We start from the raw sequence: 19,577 nt of genomic DNA, 5'->3' as shown, positions 1-19,577 counted from the left end.
AGAATGACAGTAGTTTGTTTCAAATGTCTTATGTGTGTTGGTCTCGTTAATGCGAGACCAAAAAGGGGGAATTGAAGGATTATTTGAATTATTTGAAGGATTAAAGTAACGTGTTATGGCAGGAAAGTTAAATCTGGTATATTCATTTTAATGTCACCTTATATATATTCATGTGTGTTAAATTTGAAGGGACAAAGTATCCTTTCCTCCCACAATATATTGAGGTGAATTCTGTGTGTTTAGAGAGAGATGGGAGTAGGGGACATCCTTATTTGGGAATCAGGCCAAGGCTCTGGAATGCTTCCCTCGTAAAAGAAGGGGGTGCGTGACACAATCTTGTAGCAGATGTGTATGTGTTTTCATTGAAGTAAATATAAATGCTACATGATTATTGGTCAACTATACCTCTGTTCTTATTCTTTCATGTGTGGGTACTAAATGGCTACAAACATTGTGGAGAAATTAGCTTAAACATCTTTTATTACTCTATATGAAATGGAAGCAGTTTTTATGACAGGGACGAGAGAGGTGGGGGAGGGACACATTCCGAAGAGGTTCAGCAGGTCAATTGTCAGGGGAATCGACTTGTTTTCAATAGAGGTGTGTGGTTAGTTACTTTGTGTTAATAATAGCAGTATGTGTAAAGGAAGCTGGAAATATACAATGTGAAACCTTTTATTTGAAGTAAAGATGTGAACAATAGCTCAAACAAATGGAGGGGCTATAGGTAAGCCTGTGAGAAGTTTGACTATTTGAAAAGCATCTCTAATACTGCTTAAGAGCATAGGTAATGTGTTCCTCGTTGTTATTGATATGAAAGTAATTAACATGTATTACGTATATTTAGCCAACTATAACAACTATATCTTAAAACATACTTGTAACTTGTGTGTGGCAGTCAGGAGGCGGGAAGATGGACTCAGGGACCAAGGGCCATAAAGGAGATGTGTGTGTGCTGGCTACAAGCTGCTGTGTCGCACTGATTGGGTGCGACAGGCCATGTGTTGGTCTCTGCCAATAAGATGACCTCTGGGGGAAAGCACGTACACCTCCTCCTCCTGTGTTTTAGTATGAAAGACTGTGTTTTCCTTTGGTTCGCGCTCTTGTTTTTCACCGGCCGTTCCTGAGACCTGTCTCACACGTGGTAGAACCTGAGCCCGGAGTACTCTGCAGAGTGCTTCGTGATTTCTTTGTATTTGTATTTTGTATCGTTACTGTATATCATTAAAAGCAGGATTATTGTTTAACTTGTATTCTGGTGTTTCTTAATCCCTCCCTTCTCCCGAATTCACCCAGCTTGTCAAACGACACGCGGAGACGAGGTTGGTTATCAACATCCTCTAAATCTCCAACAAGTGGTGACCCGACGTGTCTGAGTGGGGTGTTTTCGGGGAAGAGACCACCAGCGGCAAGCGGACGAATGGTCCGGAGAAGGCCTAGAATAATCTCTGACAACTAAAACGGGGATCCTACAATTGAAAGGTGAGCAGACAAGCCTGTTTCTATCGAAGGTCTGTAATTGGCTAAACTAAATTTTAGAGTTGTCAGAGACATATTCCGGTGTCATAGTTGTTGCGGTGGAATGTACAAATACATATTTTAGATAGGTAGGAAAGTTATATAACATAAAAGTGAATCAACGAGGTATGTAAGACGAAGGTGAAAGGCCCCGTACTTTTTTCAGAAAGGAGACGGCTGAAGACTCGTTGGGGGACGTCCAGTGACCGTTTTCAGACGGCATCCAGGAGACGAATCTGAATAACAATTCTTAGGTTCATAGGAATCGAAGTTGAGTTATAAGTAAAATCCAAAGGAGAGTAACGCAACCTTCAAAAAGCAATTTTGAAGTGACCGGACCTCATTAATCCTTTGTTCTGTGGGGGTTGCTGAATAGACTGTACGGGGAACATTTTTTCTGTGAATATTTACTGGTAACAAGGACAGTAAGTCAGATCAATAGATATGAAGTCTGTGAATATTTACTGGTAACAAGGACAGTAAGTCAGATCAATAGATATGAAGTCTGTGAATATTGACTGGTAACAGAAACAGCCTAAGTCAGATGAATAGATACGAAGTCATAATGAAGGGAACATTTTAACGAGAGGAGCGTGAGTTGAGAGCTTACGAGGACAGTGGGTTCAAGCAAAAAAATTGAATAAAAGGATAGCAGAAGTGTTAATTGTTGAAAGAAGCCCCCCTTTTCCAAAGGAGAGGCTGAGAGCTACAGCGGGGGAGAGAGAAGGGGGTGTCAGTATTTGTCTGTGAGAGTTCCCCCCACCCTTTTTCCTCTCGAGAGCAGCAGCAGCAGCCCGGAGTGTGTCTGCTTGCTTTTTTCTCTAGTGATCTGAAGTTGGAGTGAAATACATAGAAAATTAACAGATCAAGGTGTGATTTGAAGTGGAAGATATATTGAAATAAATAAGAAACAATGATTTGCTGCTATTTAAATATAGTCTTTGAGAACTGATTGATACCGTTGCATTGCGTTGTGAATTTCATGGTATTTGTCATTAACTAAGGATTGTACTTAATTATATTCCAAGGGGAAAATTATATTAAATACAGGAACAAAAGAGTAGAAAGTAAAGAGAAGATTTTTGTAAGTTTGTCAGTCAGAGGGAATCTGTTAATGTTTAAGCATGACAGAGGTGCTGCACGAGGCTAAAAGCCATCTCACACAGTTGGAGAACAAAAGAGGTTTTGATGAGAGAAGCTTGGGCCGGCAGCTGCAGGGCGCAGAGAGGAAGAGAGAGAGAAAAGTCAGATGGTTTGAAGAAGTATAGAGAGAGTACAGGTTATATAGAGTTACTAATATTCGGGAAAAGGTCATATTGTTTTATGAGTAACATAAAATAAGAATATATTTACTAGATGTAAGAACAACCTAACCCTAGGTTAACAGAACATTGCTATTAACCAGTTTCAGCTGCAACTATCCTGTCTTTGTTCTAAAGAGAACATACGTTGGATTTACAATTTAATATTAAGAAAAGTTCACAATAGATACCATTAAAGACCGTTTGGGATTAATAGGACGAGTTTGTCATAAACATTCGTGCTTAGATGGAATAAAAGTGTTGAGAGATGTTCTCAAAAATGGGAGTTTTCACAATGCTTTTAGTTTTTATTGAAACAATTAAGTAATAAGGACAGAAAAATGTTCCGTGATGATTTATTTAGGTTTCAGCTTTAGTAATAATGAAGATTACATTTTGTAATAATTCCTTTAAGTGTTCCAAAATATATTCATTAACTGTAGTCAGATTACTTGTTTTAAATATATAGCGCTGGATACAGTTAGTTTTGTATTCTGTTACAAATCTAACCATGCTTGTAACACACAACTTAGATAAACAATTTGAAAAGAATAGAATAAGACTGTTACCATTAATGGGTTTAACATTCACATGTTTCAGCATTCCTGACCATATAGACACTCAGCTGTTTTATTTTGTCACCCGCTGGGGGAGAGATTTACATTGAGTTTTTCTCAGTAGCTGATTTGCTGTGATTACAGCAGCATTGGATAGTTGTGCGCCACCTTTGGGTTGTACTCTGAATCAGGGTGTTGGTGAAAAGTTGCTCATTGCAAACAGAAGAACTGTGCAAAGAACACATCTCAGAGGAGGGTTTCAAAGTTTGCTTGTGCCTCGTTGTCAAGGCAACAGTGGTGTGAAGAGGTACTGCAGTTTTGGGGGATTTCTGCGGCACAGAGGACAACGTGTGTCTGCTGATTGTATCACATTGATCCAGAGGTCCCTTCCCCCTCAGGACATCCCAATGCCAGAGAGAGTTTCCTTGGAGCCCACTGACCAGGGCCGGTTCTAGCTTTTTGGGGGCCCTGCCACTGACTACAGCTGAAGAGGACAATGAATCCTTGACTGTTCTCAATATGACAAGATCTTGAGACAGGCTGGTCTCAGTCTGTTCAGACTCTGAAGAAATCATGCAATGATTTTACAGCATAACTGTGCAAGAGTTTATCAGAAGGTGGTGTAGAACGATATGCTTAGTGTTTAGGAAAGGAGGCTGATTGTTTAATGATGGTCTGGAATGCTGAAAGGGTTAAGGTTTAATATCCTTGTTTGGCAAACAAGACATCTGATTATTATGTCACACATGATAATCTTGACATAGTGACTAGCTATGGGTAAACGTGTGGACGTTATACCATTATTATCATGAACTAAAAATAAATAGGGAAATAGTATCTGGTTAAAGATGAATGGATTTCATATCCTAGAGAGGAATAGTTATATTGTGAATACTTCACAAGGTATTTACTAATGTATTTTGAAGAACACATAAGAACACAGGTCCAGTTTTGTTTTTTTCTAGATTACATTTTCCATTACCAAAACTGTTCAGCTTAGGTCTAGCTTTAGACTTTGATAGTAAAAGAGTATTTAGGCTTATTTTTGTATATCTGACATTTTTTAAATATGTTGGCTATTCACTAGATAGAGAGATGGCATTGCTCTCTATTTGTTAAGAACATTTCTGAAGATTAAATATTTGTTTCATTCCTAATATTCCTATTTAGGATGTAATTTGAGAGTAACAAGGCTGATGCTGAAATTGGGAAATATGTTAGTGGTTTACATGATGTAAACAAAAAAAAGGTTTTGTGTGTTCAACCTCCAGTTAGATCTGAAACAGTAATAATGATTGATTTGGCCAAAGCTTAGTTTAACATCCTGATGTAACATTATGAGGTATGTTCACTTCTAAGGGTAAACAAATTGATAAAATGGATTATTATTATTATTGATTAATTTGGAATATTAATTCAAAAGGCCGTTTTCTGCAGGTTCACTTAAGAATGCCTTGCATGAACATTTGTCAGAACATTTGTTATTGTGTTTCCTAGGGGCGGTATATTAATAAAGTGTATTGATCATTTGTTTGTTAAACATCTGAAGAAAATGGTGCTGCGAACACGAGAAAAACTTTGTTGCATTGGTTGACATCAACACAATGATGTCACTAGTACAACTCCAGCTAGTAGAATATTAAAGTCTCTGCAGAGCACGACACATGGCCAATGAAACTGAGACCAAATGACCTTTGACCCTGACTGACAGTGTGACTTGAGAACAGCACTATCAATGACTGACTCTGGGGCTGACCAAACTTGACTTTACAACCTGACAGTGTGGGTGTGAATGAATTTCTGCATGTGATCAGTGTAACTGCATGATTCTAAAACAATAACTAACCGAGCATGTCTTTGGACTAATACATTATTTTGGAGCTCCATGGGAAACACAGGTTTCCTACAATTTCACACATTTGGAAAAACGCACATGTGACCCGTTTCTAATTCCCACAGGAGTTGGCGGTTTGCAAATGTAAAACTCAAACTAAAATCTAAAGATTCTGTTTCTTTTAGGACTGCCAGCTGGAAATGAACACTTATTTTCCCTGGAGTGTTTACTGTGAAAGATGATGGATATACTTTTGTGAATGATGTTTGGTATTTTCTTATAACCACTGGTTACCTGAAGGTTTTCTTCCCATACAGGATTTTATTACACATGTTTACATGTGTAAAAAGGGGGAGTGTGGGACATTTTCATTTAGGGACTGGAAGAAACCTGCCGCCCCAACTCAGATGTTCAATCTGACCATTGATTGACAGTTTTAGATTTAACCTGCTCCATATCTGGGGATAAGATACTGTTTGATTAATGTTGACATGTTTCTAATATTGATTGAGTTATAACAGGTAACACAGATGCAGAATCAGTGGCCAAGGGGCTACTGAGAGAGGTAATTCCAGAATGAGAATGAGAAGGTGAACTGTGATAATGAAAACAATTTGGTAATATTTCAACAGGTATTAAAGTAACTGAGGTTTGAAATGTAGAAAGAACATATTACAGCTAAGTTAAAACATAGTAATGTAATGAGATAGAATTTAATTTAGACAACATCTTGTAACTAGCCTGGTAAAGAAGTAAAAGCCATAGACTGTTTAGATCATTATGGGGATGTACATTTAATTTAAAGTCATAATAGAAAGACATTTGATGACAGTATGTTGGATTTCTGTATTCATTTTTCAGCTTGATAATATCCAAGCAGTGACAGGTAGAAGCAGTCTCGCCTGGAAATTATTCACTTTGTCAGTATCATGATTTTAGTTGTTTTTACACTACTCCTTTACCGACAAAAGTAATATTATTAACTTATTACTTTGTAACGCGTTACACCCAACTCTGGTCTTAGGCATATGTTTGAGGAATACTTTACCAAAAAGCAATACATATTGTTGTTGTACTCACTACCCTGGGATTCCAGAAATGCGCCTTTTATAGAAAAAACCTTTCCATTAGGAAAATCTGAGTTTCTCCTATCGATGCTTTGGGCCAGCCTGTCCCCCTACAAAAAACGACCAAATCGGTCAATTGTTTAAGCAGCTTAGATTACGACCCATAGCCACGTTTTAAAGTGTAGCACCTCTAGTGGTCGTGTAAGAAACAACATGCTCCCGTTTATTCGTTTATTCACAAATAACCCTCTCTGGAAAATCCTAAATTGTGGAATAGTTTGGTCATTAAAATGCTTTTTGATTCAATTTCTAGCGAGAAGTGTATATTGTACTTTTAGAATCCACGTCCAGTGGAGGTGTAGGATCTATAGTTTGATAGATATTTGCGAAGATGATCTGAGGTCTCGTCAGGATAACGTGTATGCAGCTTCCATGTAAAATTAGCGTGGGTGAATATTGTTTTTCCGGTCTCGAAGTTTTCATAATAAAACCGGATATATTCCCCTCACTGTCAAATGATTACACAGTGATATCTGCATTACTCATCCACTAAAACACATCAGTTCGTCCTTGTTAATTACACAATATTGATTGGTTTAAATTGTGTACAATTCTTTTGTGTTTTTAACCTTCGATTCAGAGAAACAAATTGTTTTTTAGGAGTTTAGACACTACAGTTTCCGAAGACACTACACTACCCAGAATCCCCAGCTATCGTTTGGGACGACATCATCCGCCTTGCTTTACAAACCCCGTGATTAGTCATCAAGCCCTGTGAATAGATGTTGGAGTGGCAGTGCGACAAGGTTACGCTGAGCGTCAACAGCTCTTTGCAATGGAATGGTACCACGGCAGACTTTCCAAAACTGGAATTGGACGGGTCCAGCCCCCGGGTCCAGCCCATACATCCATGGTCCAGCCCCCCCCCCCCGCCAGAGTGTACGGTCACTCAGAATAATGACGCCGGCCTATGTAGCCGTAGTCACGTGGGTCACAGGTGACTTTGTTGTTATTAGGTACTCGAACTGCGAATGCGTGCGATGGACATATCCAGTGCTAAAGCACCGCCTCTGGCGGTCATCCGGGACTCATAGAACCGTAGTTACAGCCGTAACTATCGTTTTGGCGGCATTTCTTCCAGTTTGTCAAAAGGTCTTCTGATCAGGGCTGTGGGACATTTTCATTTAGGGACTGGAAGAAACCTGCCGCCCCAACTCAGATGTTCAATCTGACCATTGATTGACAGTTTTAGATTTAACCTGCTCCATATCTGGGGATAAGATACTGTTTGATTAATGTTGACATGTTTCTAATATTGATTGAGTTATAACAGGTAACACAGATGCAGAATCAGTGGCCAAGGGGCTACTGAGAGAGGTAATTCCAGAATGAGAATGAGAAGGTGAACTGTGATAATGAAAACAATTTGGTAATATTTCAACAGGTATTAAAGTAACTGAGGTTTGAAATGTAGAAAGAACATATTACAGCTAAGTTAAAACATAGTAATGTAATGAGATAGAATTTAATTTAGACAACATCTTGTAACTAGCCTGGTAAAGAAGTAAAAGCCATAGACTGTTTAGATCATTATGGGGATGTACATTTAATTTAAAGTCATAATAGAAAGACATTTGATGACAGTATGTTGGATTTCTGTATTCATTTTTCAGCTTGATAATATCCAAGCAGTGACAGGTAGAAGCAGTCTCGCCTGGAAATTATTCACTTTGTCAGTATCATGATTTTAGTTGTTTTTAATCCATAACATTAGTGTGTTCCATTACCAGAGACGTTAGCAGTTCATATTATATTTAGATTTTAAATGGGATCTCAAAGATTTCATTTATAATAACACAGATGCTTGTCAGGAATTCAGAGCTATTGAGATATGTTATTTAGTTCACCTGAAGATGTTGGGGTTTAGTTTGTTGACACAGGCCAAGTATTAGAATTCTGAAGCGGCCTACCAGTGGTGGGTCAAACACCTGAGGGCCCAGAAGCACTGAGCGTAGACTTGAGGGGTGGGTATCAGATTTCTCCACACAGGTTGCTGACGCCAAAAGGGGGACCCGAGGAGCAGGAGGCCGACACAGCGGAGTTCGTCAGGCCTACGTGACTCAACCCCAGGTTCTCCGGCCTCTACAGAGTGACCCAGAGGACATCTCATGCCGTCCGCCGAGGAGCAAAGGGGGACATCTGGTACTACTGGAGCCAGTGTGCGGCGAGGAACACTCCGGCTAGGACCTTGGAGGACATCAGGATGGACCTGGCTATCGTCAACGCGGACATCCCTACAGCAGACGACTTGGAAGGAGGCGTCAGCGGGCTGGGGGACTTCTCGAGGCAGCAGAGGAGTCTACTTCTCTCTGATCAGATTCATCAGTTCCACCTTTGAAGGAAAGGCCGCATCTCCCCCTCCCTATCAGCTGCCCTTGTTGGCGTATTCCGCTGAGGGGGGGCCCTGATGATTCAACAACACGCAAGGATGCTGCCGTCTGGCACTCAGGCTCTCACTCTGATAGTTTCTTCACTGTCATTGGAGGTTGTTTTCTGTTCTCAAGGGTTTAAAAAAGGGGGACAGACACAGTATCAAAGAATGACAGTAGTTTGTTTCAAATGTCTTATGTGTGTTGGTCTCGTTAATGCGAGACCAAAAAGGGGGAATTGAAGGATTATTTGAATTATTTGAAGGATTAAAGTAACGTGTTATGGCAGGAAAGTTAAATCTGGTATATTCATTTTAATGTCACCTTATATATATTCATGTGTGTTAAATTTTAAGGGACAAAGTATCCTTTCCTCCCCCAATATATTGAGGTGAATTCTGTGTGTTTAGAGAGAGATGGGAGTAGGGGACATCCTTATTTGGGAATCAGGCCAAGGCTCTGGAATGCTTCCCTCGTAAAAGAAGGGGGTGCGTGACACAATCTTGTAGCAGATGTGTATGTGTTTTCATTGAAGTAAATATAAATGCTACATGATTATTGGTCAACTATACCTCTGTTCTTATTCTTTCATGTGTGGGTACTAAATGGCTACAAACATTGTGGAGAAATTAGCTTAAACATCTTTTATTACTCTATATGAAATGGAAGCAGTTTTTATGACAGGGACGAGAGAGGTGGGGGAGGGACACATTCCGAAGAGGTTCAGCAGGTCAATTGTCAGGGGAATCGACTTGTTTTCAATAGAGGTGTGTGGTTAGTTACTTTGTGTTAATAATAGCAGTATGTGTAAAGGAAGCTGGAAATATACAATGTGAAACCTTTTATTTGAAGTAAAGATGTGAACAATAGCTCAAACAAATGGAGGGGCTATAGGTAAGCCTGTGAGAAGTTTGACTATTTGAAAAGCATCTCTAATACTGCTTAAGAGCATAGGTAATGTGTTCCTCGTTGTTATTGATATGAAAGTAATTAACATGTATTACGTATATTTAGCCAACTATAACAACTATATCTTAAAACATACTTTTAACTTGTGTGTGGCAGTCAGGAGGCGGGAAGATGGACTCAGGGACCAAGGGCCATAAAGGAGATGTGTGTGTGCTGGCTACAAGCTGCTGTGTCGCACTGATTGGGTGCGACAGGCCATGTGTTGGTCTCTGCCAATAAGATGACCTCTGGGGGAAAGCACGTACACCTCCTCCTCCTGTGTTTTAGTATGAAAGACTGTGTTTTCCTTTGGTTCGCGCTCTTGTTTTTCACCGGCCGTTCCTGAGACCTGTCTCACACGTGGTAGAACCTGAGCCCGGAGTACTCTGCAGAGTGCTTCGTGATTTCTTTGTATTTGTATTTTGTATCGTTACTGTATATCATTAAAAGCAGGATTATTGTTTAACTTGTATTCTGGTGTTTCTTAATCCCTCCCTTCTCCCGAATTCACCCAGCTTGTCAAACGACACGCGGAGACGAGGTTGGTTTTCAACATCCTCTAAATCTCCAACAGGGCTCTATAAATAAATATCTACGGCAGATATGTAATATTTAATGCAGCCGAACCGTGTATTACAATGCCGTTATGTGGTGACTTCCAAAGAGAAAAGCAAGAACACTCGGACTAAAGTATTATTTTATTTTTAAAAAGTGTTTTCCGTTTTCAAATCGGATAAACACCATATCCCGACATGCATTGCGGCGATGTTTTAGCCTATCAAAACCTCTGAAAAAAGAAAGGTGTCTCTCAGAATCAAAAGAGAAAAACCTATGGGAAAAACACAAAAGCATTGTACACAATTTAAACCAATAAATGTCGTATAATTAACAAGGATAAACTGATTCTTTTTAGTTGATGAGTACTGCAGATAGGGTTGATTCAGGAGGGGTTAACTCAGCCTCTGATACTGCTTTCACACCAGCGCTTTTCCCTTTCTAGCTCCGAGCTAGAGCTTTTCTGGTTCAGCTCCGGTTTCCCTTTTCTGCTCCCGCTCTGTTCACAGAGCCAGACTGGTGCAGCCGCTGCTGCGTCATGACGTGACCGTTTACATCGCTGATTTGCTCCCCAACGGCGCCCTACAACAACAACAACAACGGGGGACTGCGTCGGGTCGATGATCGTGTTGCTTTTAATCACACGAAGTCAGATTAAATAAAATAACGACTTCTCCAAGTTTATACTTTTCTACAGAGGGCCGTGGTTCATTGTTTATTCATGTGTTTCAGTGGCATTTAACGACCGCTGCAGTGCTGGCTGCTCATCCACGGGAGTTTATTCTCCCGTTAGCTCCGGGTTAGCTAATACTTTAGAGCGGCCTCTCTAAAGTATTCACTGTCTGACTGTCACACAAGCAGCTGATACATATCCCGAATTCCCCTTAAGTATGTGTGTCAGTCTGAATTGACGCTGTTTGGCATCACAACGCTGTTATTAAAGTGTCTCTGGTATAAAATAGGTGATGTTAGCATAGCAACCGAAGGTAAACTGACTACTTGCTATTGCTATCCTATTGTGGCATAAGCCGTTTTCTATAGGCACATTTTACCGGCGTATTTTTCATTATGGTTCTACTTGTGATAGTCGGACACGACAACCTGTGCAGCCCATGTATTGATTCCATCCGATAGCTGCTAATACAAAACAAAACGTCTGCACAATGATCAATAACAGTGAACGGATGGTCAAAGTAAGGTGCAAATAAACATAATCACACAAAGCCTGGTTAGTGTTGCCTGACTTTATAAAGTGTGTTTCTTTTTATAAATGTGTGGTTGCCTTCTAGTCACTTTGCTTGTAGGCAGACATGACGAGACTCTTCAGTCGACCCATGTTCAGGGGAGGTGGGTTTAGTTTCCTGCACGCCTCGACGTAAGCGACACCGCCTCTTAGCTCTGAAGCCATTGCCTCTAGACCAGTGGTCACCAACTTTTTTAAGCCCAAGATCACCGACCTCGGCCTAGATGAAAGGCGAGATCTACCTATTGCAGAATTGAGTAAAAAAGACGGCCCAGACAATGCTTCCAATTTGAGGCCTTTTATATAGGCTAATTGCATCGGAATTACTGTTACAATGAAGGCTCCATAATCAGCTCATGGCATATAGGCAGGGGTAAAGTGCTATTGGGGGGCGGACCTCACCTCCTCTTGGGGGGTCCGGGGGAAAGATTTTTTTTTAAATATTGAAGTGGAAAGCATCAATCTGGTGCACTTTGAGAGCAACATGAAGAGATCTATGGATGCCTCTCTCAGCACCCATATGAAACAGAACTGTAAACAGTTTTTCTTTTCTTTATGGGTATTTTACAAATCACTCCATTTTTAAACTGTATTCTTGTTTTACTGCCATATAGTAGGCTATTTCATACCTGTTTTTCATTTATTCTCTTATTGTTTGTATAACTAGAATGATCATATGAAGGCAGGGGTGGACAGGCCATCTGGCATACCGGGCATCGTTCCGGTGGGCCGTTGACCCAATGTGGGCCGGTCCGCTATGGTTTTTCTTTCTTTTCTTTTTTTTCCTCTAAATTCCCTCCAATTGGGCCGGCCAATTGGCTACAGAGGGCTAGCAGTTTGTTGCCAGCATCGACACATATTATTGGTCTATTGTTTGTCATTGTCAATCAATCATGGGCTGACAGGCTCAGAGAGCCCTGACAGTGCTGTCAATCACAACACAAACCAGGGTGGGGTGGGACCTCATCGCATGGGCGGGAGTCGCGGGACGGGCTGCTGCTGAGCTGAAAATGGATAAGCAGAAGAAACGCCCGGGTGGCGCTGAAAAACTGCGAATTAAAAAGCTGAAGTCTCTGGAGGTGGAGGCTGCTAAATATTCTAAATTGACGGACCTATTTGGTGCCGGCTTCACCGCCCCAGCAGGTGCTGCTGCGCCGGGAGAACGAGCGAGTGGAGGCATACATGGTAAGTAACTTTAGCCTGGGGCTGGCTAGGCTACATTTTTGAGACGTGTCCAAAAAAAAAGTAGAAAACGTTTTTACATTGAATGTGATGTGACCTAATTAACTGCATAGTCTTACTTGTGACAACATATTAGCCCAGAGTTGAAGGGCTGTGAATGTTGGTAGTTGTGGTTGATTTTGTTTAAATATGCCGGATTGTGATATTATGGGTTATTATTGATCAGATGATTTAGCTAGGCTAGCTAAGAGCTGCTAACGTCAGCGGTTTCTTGTTGCCATAGCAACAGTAAACGTTCACATAGACCAGGGGTCGGCAACCCAAAATGTTGAAAGAGCCATATTGGACCAAAAAAAAAAAAAAAAATCTGTCTGGAGCCGCAAAAAATTAAAAGCCTTATATAAGCCTTATAATGAAGGCAACACATGCTGTAAGTGGCTATATTAGCCTACTATCAAAATTATAAGTAGGCTACAAATACATAATGAGCATTCATGATTAAATGTTTATTTTCCCTGCAGCGCATCCTGGAGAGAATGACGCACCACGTGACTACTCTGCTGTACGATGGTGCTTTAAGTTGAACTCCCATTATAATATGAATGTATTATGTTTCGTTGCATTGATGAAATTATAGAAATACAATGAAGAAATCAGATTTTTTATGTCATTTTTATTTTAGGATTCGAAAAAACAACAACAAAATGTGCAACGTGCATAATAGGCCTCCTGTAATTTCAGAAATTAATTATAATATATATCATATTTAATAATTAAACCTCCCCATGGAAATAAAATGCAGTCCTTTTCAATCCTCAATAATACAATACAATACAATCCTCTTCTCTTTTCCCCCTTATCTGGGCAACAGACAGAGTGCAATAAAACAGCAGCCTTTTGAAAAGGTAAAGTATATACAATTAAAATAATACAGTTTAAGTTCGATTTCTGTGCATTATCCTCTTCTCTTTAGTTTTCTGCAAATGTGCAAGGGTAAAATGCAGCAGCACCCTCTTCTCTTTTGACACGCACAATACAATGCAGCCATCCTCGGACCTGAGCAACAAAACACAATAATATCCCTGTGTCATTCCAAATATATACTGACTAAAATCAGAAATCACTTTATAAAAACAGCCACTTTGTTACTAAATATGTGCCTATGACAGGATTGTGTTCTTACCCGTTTAATGTGACTTCTGTTTTCGGACATCACTGGACAGCTTCTCAACATCGGGCATGTAAGATGTAACTTTAATCTTCACGCAGGACTGCAAGCTCTCATCTGTGAGGCGGGTGCGGTATTTGGATTTTATGTAGTTCATGTTTGAGAATATCTGCTCGCACAGGTATGTTGATCCAAAGATGGATAATACTCCAAATGCATATTTCTTCATGTTCCTATAACTGTCTGGAAGAGCATTCCATGTTTCAAACACAAGTTTCTCGGGTGTTGGGAGGCTTTCAATTTCGCTCCATTTGTGGCTTTGGGCAAGCTGGGCTTTCTGGCGAGTGACGTCTTCAAGCTCGGCTGTCAGACTTTTGAATTTGGACATCCATAAATCTTTGTCAGCTATATCAGCCATTTCCATTTCAAGGTCAGCTTGATTTACTCCTGGGAATGTGTGCAACAAGGACGGGTCAATCTCCAGGGGTGTGACAGGGAAAGATAGTGTCATTTTTTCCTTTCGGAACTCGCTAAATCTGCTCCCAAATGCAGTTTGCATATCAACGATCGCACCTTGTAAATAATCACCGTTGAGTGTGTGATCGTGATGGGCTTCTTTGAACTCTCTCAGGGAGGGGAAGTGAGAGAGCGTGCCTCGCTGTACATCTCTGGCGAATACAGTCAGCTTGCGCTCGAATGACAAAACAGCTTCCAGCATTTGCAGTGCAGTGTTTCCCCGGCCCTGGAGACTTTTATTCAGCATGTTTAGGTGACTTGTCATATCCACCATAAAGTGCAGTTTTTCCAGCCACTCGGTATCTTCCAGTTGCGGGTAGTTCGGGTTTTTGCTTTTCAGGAATGTTTTCACATGTTCTAAACAAGCAACAAAGCGACGCAAAACCTCACCCCTGGACAGCCACCGGACTTTGTTGTGTAGCAGGAGATCGGAATATTCGCTGTCAACTTCATCTAGAAATGCACGGAACTGACGGTGGTTTAATGCTTTTGCAATTATCTTGTTCACCATCTCGATGACAAGGTTCATCACCTCCATACACTCCGGTGGGAATGTTTGTGCACACAGTGCTTCTTGGTGCAAGATGCAGTGAAATGCAAGCAGATTTCGATCCAACGCTTTCTGTAGTAAAGTCACAAACCCCTTTTGTGATCCTCTCATACTGGGTGCCCCATCTGTAGCCACTGAAATCAGGTGGTTGGTGTTTATTCCATTGTCATTTAAACACTTCAGCACAGCCTCACATATGTCCTCTCCGCGTGTTTGGCCTTTCAGTGGTATTAATTCGATCATTTCTTCTTGCGGCCCATCAGAGTTCACATACCTGCATAACAGCGCTGCCTGTTCAATATCGATCACATCACACGACTCATCACAGGCAATTGAGTATGCTGGAGCTGAATTAATGTCCTTGATTTGCTGATTGGTGATGTTGTCTGCCATTTTAATGGCCCTTTCCTTCACTGTCTTTGCGGAGAGAGGCATGTCTTTAATTTTCTGTATTATCTCGGTTTTGTTTTTGAAGTCTGAAAATAGGTGCTCTGATATTTTAATGAATGAATCCTTCATGTAGTCACCATCTGTGAACGGTTTTCCACGCTTTATTATCTCCCGGGTTGCAACAAAACTAGCAGCAGTAGTGGAGTTTGGAGATGCAATCCACTTCTTAAATCTATCTTTGCGCTCCTCTAATTTCTCCAGAAGTAATGCAATCGCACTTTTTCTCTCACTCCCAACTGGGTACTCGGCTGCAAATGTAGCATGCCTTCCATGGAAATGTCTTTCCACGTTACTCTTTTTGTTATTTGACAATTTCTCATTACAAAGCAAACATACAGGGAATCCTTCCGCATTGGCAATGAAAGCAAATGATTCGGTCCAAGAACTGTTGAATCCTCTGTTCTCCTCAGCTATCTTTCTCTTGTTCCCTTTGGGATCCATGGCCCATGACACACCCGCCGGTTTGTTAGCAACAGTTAGCACCTCGGAGTTACGCGGTTAAATTACGCGGTTAAAACAATCCAGTCTAGCCCTGACCCTGGCACTACGCCGAGCTGAAACGTGTGTCGCAGGCTATGACGTAAATCTTCGTTGACAGAAATGTTAAATTAAATTAAATATTTATTATACACATTTTTACAGCATTGGATAATAAATTATATTAAAACCAAAAATATATTCACACCATCTTTTTCCATTTTCATATTTTTGAAAAAGCTCCAGGGAGCCACTAGGGCGGCGCTAAAGAGCCGCATGCGGCTCTAGAGCCGCGGGTTGCCGACCCCTGACATAGACCAACGAGCTGTAAGTAGAGATGAAGCTGCAGAATGAAGCTGTATAGAGAACCGCAGTGACGCGTCGTAAAACCCGGAAGTAAGTTAGCATTTTTAGCACTTCCGGTTCCTTCCTCAAAAAGCAATGCATTTTTTCCATAGGGTTTTGGAAAATAGCTCGAAATAAGGTCTGTGGTTGACACAAATTTAAGAGATAAATCACGTTTTGTTCTACGACATTAAATACATCAGCAGTGACCCCACTGGGGATTTTTGAAGAGTTTACGTGTCTGAAAAACGATGGTTGTTACCGAGTGGCTGAATAGGACTACAGAAATTGTCGAGGCCGTTGTACGTCATTACGCCGAACACGTAAACACTCCCGCTAAGTTTGTTTTCCCCTGTGTTCTGCTTGAAAGCAAGTACCTGCCTATCTTTAGTATCTGTATATCTATATCTGACTATTAGAATCTGTATTTTTGAAATTGTCGTTTTTAACACCGTAGTTTTACAAATGATAGAATAATTAATTACCAGTGTTTTCCAATTTTACTCGGCAGTTCGTTTCGTTAGCTAAAGCTAGCGCAACTAGTTAGCTACGCAATGGTTTGTTGCTTTGCTCCGGGTTGCAGCCACAGGTCTTCGCATGAAACGTGCTTGTTCTATCGTTTCCCGGCCAATGTTTTCCAAAGGAGAGTCTGGATTCGTGCCATGAGGTAAGCTGACGTTACATTTTTGTCCATTTCACGGTGAAATGTAAATGATGGGTAGTGACTGTATCGTCGTTTTAGAGATGGCGCTGCTGAAAAGACCGCAACATAAGTAAAGATAATGAATACATCCTATTAAAACCTGTGTGGCTTATATGATAAGTCTAATTAGTACAAGCAGCATAACGTTTCACCATGTAACTAAAGATTGTAGTCAGGGAAATCAGTTTGACATATTGAACTAATAACAAATCACCTCTGGCTGGCAGAGAACTCTCTGCTCCATAGCTTCTCTTGGACGTAAAATCACATGTACATTTTACATTTATGTTCAATTTAATATTCCATCCCTTACATACTTTTGTATATATAATAACTTATATTTTGTTTTTCTTGTTATGCGGCTGCAACACAAACATTTCCCAAATTGGGATCGATACAGTAATATCTTATCTTAATTAATTAAGAAATATAACTATTATAATTAGTGTAGCAGCTGACACCTATTTTCAATATGGATTAATCTACCATTTATTTCTTTAGTTCAATTTTCATCTATAAAAATCGTGAAAATGTTCACGAGACTTATCAAAGTGCAAGGTTATATCTTTAGATGTTTTGTTTTAATGCTCCTACAGTATATGTGACGGTGTGACTTCCATGAAACTAATATTTTATATCTTCCCAACAGACGAGCTGACAGGAAACCTAACACTCTAACAACCACAACATTGCAAAGGCGAGTAAATCTAAATTAAAAACAATTCACAGTTTTTTTATTTCTTCTTCCATGCAGTGAGGTGAAGCTGACCTTGCACTTGGTGCCAGTAAGGATGTTCCTCACGCAGGCTGAATGTTTCTCCTTCCTTACTGACACAGAAGCCCTTGATTTGCAATGCTTCACTAATTGTCATTTCCCTGGCTCCGTAGGGACACTTTACCTCCAGCACAGCGGAAGACCCTACCAGACCATCTGGAGATGCCCCCAACAATCCTGATAGGGAGAGCCACAAATCTGACTCATGGACCTGCATCTGGGTTGCAGTGGTGAATGCCCTGCCGCCCTCACATTCATTCATAGTCCCCCACTGTACAGACAAAACACCATCAAGGGCCTGTTGTTGCCCTAGCACCCTGGCAATAAGGGAAGCAGTCACACGCTTTGACCTCAGGACAGCTCCAAAGTTGCTGGCAGTCAACCTTCCTTTCCTGAACAAATGCCAGTTTGGGTTGGTTCGCTGACCAGTGGTAGCCACCTGAATTGCCCTCTGTTGCTCTTCAGACAATGCCATGCTTGCCACAATTGCCTCAGGTCCCTGATGCCCAACAGATTTGATAATTTCAGGAACAGTAAATGTTTCCAAGCTGTAGTGTTCCTCTTCTGGCTCGGGGGAGAGAAGCCAAGAAATTCCTGAAAACCTGCCCCCGAGTCTGTCCCTCAGCCAGTCACGATCTTCGGAGGTGGGCTCTCTTGTCAGCAGGTTAAATTAGTTATTGGTTTCAACAGTCACATTAAAACAGTTACTAAATCAGCTTACTATCACCTAAAGAACATATCTAGGATTAAAAGACTGATGTCACAGCAGGATTTGGAAAAACGTGTCCATGCTTTTGGCTTCAGTAGACTGGACTACTGCAATGGTGTCTTCACAGGTCTCACTAAAAAATCTATTAGAAAGCTGCAGCTGATTCAGAACACCGCTGCTCGAGTCCTCACTAACACTAAGAAAGTGGATCACATCACTCCTGTTCTGACGTCTTTACACTGGCTTCCTGTGTGTCAAAGAATAGATTTCAAAATACTGCTGCTGTTTATAAAGCACTGAATGGTTTAGGACCAAAATGCATTTCTGACCTCCTGCTAAATGATGAACCATCCAGATCTCTCAGGTCTTCAGGGACTTGTCAGCTTTCTGTCCCCAGAGTCCGAACTAAACATGGTAAAGCAGCGTTCAGTTATTATGCTCCAAATATCTGGAACAAACTCCCAGAAACCTGCAGGTCCGCTGCAACTCTTACTACTTTTAAATCCAGGCTGAAGACTTTTCTTTTTGTCGCTGCTTTTAATTGAACTATTCATACCTTAGACTGCACTGTAACTTTTATCCATGTATTTTTTCTTTTAATGTTTATTTTATTAGCTTTTCTTTTTAATTACTGATTTTAAATGCCATTTTTTTAATGTCTTTCATTTTTTGTAAAGCACTTTGAATTGCCTTTTGTTGAAAAGTGCTATATAAATAAACTTGCCTTGCCTTGCCTAATAAAGATTTCATGTGAAAGATACAATTGATTTGTTGATGGGAATTAATGTGAATAAATTAACTCTAGGTTAACGGTACTCTTGCTATCACTACTCACCGACACTATAAACCTTGTCCCTCATGCTAGCCCTGACAACACCGGTAAGCACACCTTCATCTAGGCTGCACTGTTACGTGTCCTGACTTGTAGTGGTTCTCTCCTCTATCTACACTCTTCTTGTCATCTTTGTAAAACGATATCAGACTGGTAATTGACACAGCCATGACTTCTAGTTAAATTCAGTGTGGCTAAAATGAAAAGCTTTGTTAAAATATGCAAGCACGCAAAAGTCAAATTCAGCTTTATTGTCAAAAATTCTACATGTGTTATACATCCAGAAATATCGAAATATCGTTTCCCACAGTGTGACATGTATACATAAAACAAAACAAAAAGGGCCTAGATAAACGTGGTATACATTAAACAAAACAAAAAGGGCCTAGATAACCGGGGTATACAGTTTAAAATGTTA

General features: G+C 40.5%; 2 long non-coding RNA genes across 2 annotated transcripts; both read left to right on the top strand.

Annotated features, from left to right (window-relative positions):
- Positions 1 to 276: 276 nt before the first annotated feature.
- LOC307043960 lies at positions 277 to 4,493 on the top strand. The gene is made up of 3 exons (XR_013809478.1): positions 277 to 727; positions 899 to 1,917; positions 1,969 to 4,493. It is a non-coding gene; the product is annotated as an uncharacterized lncRNA (long non-coding RNA).
- A 4,644-nt stretch (positions 4,494 to 9,137) lies between these two features.
- LOC307045204 lies at positions 9,138 to 10,120 on the top strand. Its single transcript, XR_013809812.1, has 2 exons — positions 9,138 to 9,600; positions 9,772 to 10,120. It is a non-coding gene; the product is annotated as an uncharacterized lncRNA (long non-coding RNA).
- Positions 10,121 to 19,577: the final 9,457 nt, after the last annotated feature.

This window comes from Notothenia rossii, assembly GCF_949606895.1.
Source record: "Notothenia rossii genome assembly, chromosome: 6".
NCBI lineage: Eukaryota > Metazoa > Chordata > Actinopteri > Perciformes > Nototheniidae > Notothenia > Notothenia rossii.
The sequence above is the reverse complement of the archived record's forward strand: the minus strand, read 5'-3'. Positions and strand labels throughout refer to the sequence as shown.